Source organism: Octodon degus, unplaced genomic scaffold, assembly GCF_000260255.1.
Source record: "Octodon degus isolate 3935 unplaced genomic scaffold, OctDeg1.0 scaffold00514, whole genome shotgun sequence".
Lineage (NCBI taxonomy): Eukaryota > Metazoa > Chordata > Mammalia > Rodentia > Octodontidae > Octodon > Octodon degus.
Window position 1 is genome coordinate 15622 of NW_004525090.1, and position 5566 is coordinate 21187.

At 36.5% G+C, this 5566-nt stretch overlaps 1 pseudogene; it reads right to left on the reverse strand.

Moving 5' to 3' along the window:
* Positions 1-4387: 4387 nt before the first annotated feature.
* On the reverse strand, positions 4388-4987 carry LOC101572668 (annotated as a pseudogene).
* Between the last annotated feature and the right edge of the window lie 579 nt (positions 4988-5566).

Sequence of the window (5566 nt, forward strand, 5' to 3'; positions counted from 1 at the left end):
GCGGGGTGGGGGAGGTACTGCGGAGTGGTGAGGGGTGGCCCGAGGGGGTGGGAGATGGTCCGGCCCACGCTTCGCGTGGGCTTGGACTGGTCCCGCCGGTGCAGGTTAGCAGAAGGCTCTCCACACACTCACCGGACCTGGGTCGGACTGGGTCTCTATTATTTAAAACTACATTGAAATAATGCTCTACAAAAATAAATAAAATAGACTTCATGAAACTTAAAACTTTTGATGTATCAAAATGTTGAAAAGAGTATCTAAAAAAGAGGAGGAAAATTTAAAATCATATGTTTCATAAGGGATGTGTATTTAGAATATTAAAAAAAATTAAAATTCAATAATAATAAAAAGACAACCAAACTAAAATAAACCAAAGTATTTGTAAGATGTCCATCTAAACAAAATATACAAATCGTCAGTAAGTCCATGAAAAGATTCTCTCTATCATTAACCATAAAATAAATGCTAACTAAAATGTAAAAAATGGCATAGCACTTCTCTGCCATTTTGATTGTTACTTAAAAAGTCAGATAATAGCTAGTAAAGATGTGAAGAAATTGAAACTCTCATATATTACTAATAGGAATTATATTGGTGCAACCACTTTGGAAAACAACCTGAATCTTCCAAAAGAGTAACACAGCAGAATATTAAGTACCACATCTCAGTATATACCCAAGAAAGTTGAAAATATCTATCACTGGAAAACCTTGTATATGAATATTCATATTAGCATCATTGATAATAGCCAAAGGTATAAATAATACAGATATGCAACTGATGAGTTGGTAAACAAATGACTGTATACACAGAAAGTGAAATATTGCTTAACCATATAAAGAAAACAGCTACTGATCATTGCTGAAAAGTTGATGAACCTCAAAACGTTATTGTAAGTAAGAGAGGTCAATACTAATATGAGATATAATTTATATAAAATTTCCATAAAATGCAAATATATAGGAGCAGGAAGTAGATTATCATTTTCTTGGAGCAAAAGTGCATGTGACAACTAAAGTGTACAGGATTTCTCTTAAAAATTTACTTTTTTATTTAATACTTAAAGCAAAAACAAATAAATATTATTGTTAATATCCTACAGTTTAGGAATTGAAATACTGAAGATTATATGACATCCAATTTTACAGGTATGAGTAAGGACTTGGATTGTCTCTGGTGATCATTTACATTAATGATGATAAAAATGCTCTAAAGTTGAGTGTGGTGATGGTTTCTTGACTTTGAAAATACTAAAACTATTGAATTACATGTTTTTAATGAATATATTGTATGATATGTGAATTTTATCTCAATAATTGTTAGTAGGAAAACCCCCAAATATGTACTTGATACATGTCATTATTGTTATTCTTCCTATGAGAAAAATCAGAACTTTGGAGAATTAATTCTAAGCCTCAAGTAATTTTTTACAACTCCTCAATTGATACTAATCATCAGCCATGGTTGAGAAACTCTTCATTCACTAAATGACTGGATGATTATATTCTAAGTAAGCACTTATTGAATAAATCAATAAATGAATGGCAAATGGGGGTTAACCTTGCTTCTGTTGCTTGACTGGGAAACACAGGGACCCATAGTGTATTTGGAGCAGAACAAAGTCTATCAGTTTTATCTAAAACACTAATTGTTTCTCCCAGAGGATGTACAGAGAGTGACCATCCCAGATGTTTCACAACATGCCTATTTGCACCTGTACTCACAGGTAACTCAGCAAGTAGATTGCACCATAGTAAAAAAGTATACTTGTAGAGACTAGAGAGCCTTTCAAGGAAAGAGCTATTTCAACACAAAGCACATTATAATTATTATTAGATTACTATAAATCTGTATGAATTTCCACTTTCTATCAGTCTATTATTTTTACAAGTTCTTGCAAAAGGTAGGTTTGTATTTATTCTATCAAAATTTAAAAGGATAATTGTCATTTTCTTGGTCACTTTTCTTTCATTGCTGGGACAAAATACCTGACACTCAAAATTAAGGAAGGCAATCTTTATTTAGGTCACAGTAGTGGAGGTTTCAGTTCATACTTAGCTGGCTCCAAGGTGGAGTGGAACAGGGCAGAGGGAAGCCATTCATGGTGGCAGAAAATAACAAAAAGCAAAGGGAGGAGCTGTGGCAGCAACAACAGCAAGAGAGGTGGAGAGCAAGCCTCTCTGCCTTACTTATATTGCATTTAAGCAGTCTGCCCCAGGCTGGGTGTAACACTTACACCCATAATCCCAACAACACTCACACCCATAATCCCAGCTTTGGATCATGAATTAAACAGAAACTCTAGAAGCTGCCCCAATGACTGACTGTATGAGGCTTTTTTGGGACAACTAGACACAGACTATAATAGTTATATTGTTTCTCATAATTGTTGTATTGTCTTTCTTATATTCTATGTTTCTTTTTTGCCACAAAACCTCTCTGAGTGAGTCCAGTAAATGAGGGTACTTGGATGCTGTCCTCAGTGAGCACAAGGTAGCTAGATTCTCCATGTTAATGAGTTAATGTATTGCTAATAAATGCAGATTACAACATAATTTTGCAGAGACAAGTGAAAAGATTGAATATGATCAATATTGCATTTGAATCATTTCTAGTCAATATTCAACTTCATTCAACAAAAGTCAAAGGATTTTGCTCTTTTATTCTTTTATTAGTCAGATTGAATAAACCTATTCAAACAGATACATAGAAAATGTTTCCCAGAGATTTCTCAGCACACATCACTTCTATTGCCTGTTTATAATTCTTCATTTGAAACACATGATGTTTAAAAATCCTAGAGCATTTGGCTTGATACATTCAAATGTAGAGCCAAAACACTGGCAGCTTTCCTTATTCAGAATTCAATGTGACCTTTGGGGAACAGGCTGAAATGTCTATGTAGCATTCTATGTTCCAGATAGAGGCCTATAAATGAACTGCTCACAATCTAAGCCCCCCAAGGCTTTGTGAGGCACTTCAATTCATTTCTACATATGGTTCTTAATTTTGTTATATGCTTTCACTAGCTGTCATTCTTTGACATCATCTGTTTTTATGCCTCACATTTGCTATTAGGACTTCAGTTCTAATACACCTGGTATCATGGTTCTTCTTGACTGATGGCAGTGCACCCTGCTGTAATATTCATAACAGAATTTTCATCTGCATAAAGCTGAGACCAACAAACTACAGTTGTGTCTCAGTAATTTTTTACTCATTGCTGGGACAAAATACCTGACACCCAAAATTAAGGAAGGAAAGGTTTATTTAGCTCAGTTTGTGGAGGTTGCAATCAATACTCAGCTGGCTCCCAGGCAGAGTGACACATGGCAGGGAGAAGTAGAGAGCAGAGAACAAAGGGAAGGGCAACAGCTGCAGCTTCTAGCAAGCTTCTCTCCCCTTCTTAGATTGTAAACAAACTACCCTGTGGTTGGGGATGTAGAACCCACACAATGTCCATGCACTCCTCTTGCACAGGATGAGGATGTTTACAAACTAAGAATCCTGGCTCCCTGCTGAGTCACTTAATTAAACTTCTAAACTTCTCAAGTGGATACAATGTATCAACCAGTCCAAGTTGCCTAAGTTATTTTCCTAAAAAATTATCACTCACACATGTATACACACAAATGACTCATACACACAAAATTTTTCCTTTCTCTTCTAAACTCTTAATCCAGTAGAGAAGTATGCTATGCTTATAATGGTAGCATAGAAGATAATTTTTATTAAAAATCTGTAAAATCTCACTGAAAGTTCTATGGCACTTATTAATGTTAACTACAAGTTACTGTTCAATATTATGGACAGTTAATGTACCAAAATTCAGATGGTATATCATTAATGTCACTGGGAGAAAAATAGTGGATACATATAGGTAGACAATAACTGAGTAGCAAATTAATACATTTCATATGAAGCTGTAACATAGGAATTACATAAAAATTAGAAATATAAAACAAAGTGATGTAAAAGTAACAAGCTTCCTCTCAATAGCTTGTTTAATTTCAAGATTCAGGGAAAAAGATTGGAATGATGTTGAAGGACAACTGAACACTTTTCTAGTCATCAAAATAATTTTTGCTTGTTTCTAGATAGCTTTTTCTTACCCTTCAGCATGTGTTATAGTCACTGAGAGATTTTTTTTCAGTTCATGTTTAATAGGCACTACAAAAGGTCAGTGAATGGCCTTGGCACTGCAACTGGTACATCATGTATTATCACTTTCATATGGTCCACTCCTAAATACAGCTCAGGCCATTACTACCAGTGGAAGAAAAGATGGTTCCCCAACCCCTGAAGGAAAGACACGTATTACCATGCACATCGTGTTTAAAGCATAAAAAAAATGTACAAAAGAGCTTTTGTTCTCTAGGCTCACTGCTCACTTCTGCTTAGAGAAATGCTCTTTACTTTTCTGGACATCAGGCTTGATGGTATCACTGCCCGGCTTCCACCCAGCTGGGCACACTTCTCCATGTTTGTCAGTGAACTGAAAAGCCTGAACTAATCTCAGAGTTTCATCTACAGAGCGGCCAACAGGAAGGTCATTAACTGTGATCTGCCGAAGGATACCCTTATCATCAATGATAAAGAGGCCCCTGAATGAGATGCCTTCATCGGCCTTTAAGACCACATAATCCTGAGCAATGGCATGCTTGAGATCTGACACCAAGGGAATGTCCATAGGCCCCAATCCTCCTTGTTTCTTGGGTGTGTTGATCCCTGCCAGATGAAAAAAGTGAGAATCCACAGAAGTACCAATCACTTGGCAGTTAAGTTTCTTAAATTCTTCTGCCCTGTCACTGATTGCAATTATCTCCGTGGTGCACACAAAGGTGAAGTCAAGAGGATAAAAGAAGAACACAACGTATTTTCCTTTGTAGTCAGACAGGCTGGTATCTTTGAACTGACCATCTGGCATAACAGTTGTGGCTTTAAAGTTGGGGGCAGGATGCCCAATTTTTGCACTTCCAGAAGACATCTTGCTATCAGCAGTTCCCATGCCAGGATCTCCCAACCACAAGTCACCAATGCAGGGATGAAGAGGAAGCCTCACTGAGAAATCTTGAGACAAAGATTTCTGGGCTCCATCTTCATGTTTTTGATCCACTAGGTCTGGAATGGTACTAAACACTTGCATTTTTAATAGCTTCCCAGTTGATGCTGATGTATCTGGTTATAGAGTGACCCACCATCCTACCTTGTTCAAGACCAAGTAATTCCCCAGAATTTTGTACTTTTGGAGTTTAAATGGAAAAAAATCATGGAAAATAAGGATGATTAGGAACCCCTACAGGCCCAGGACTGTACTCTGAATACTATTAATCTTCAAAGTTGTATAATAATCAGCATGGCATCTTATATGCTCAGACAATAGAGTTCTCTCTCATAACTCAGCTCTAGATACCCATGCAATGGTGGTTAATTTTTTGTGTGAATTTGACTAAGATGCCTAGGCTAAACATTATTTCAGTCTGTGGCTTTGATGCTTTTTCCAAATATGATTAACACTTAAATTGGTGGGGTCAGTGACTAGATTGTTCCTCTCTGTGATGGACAT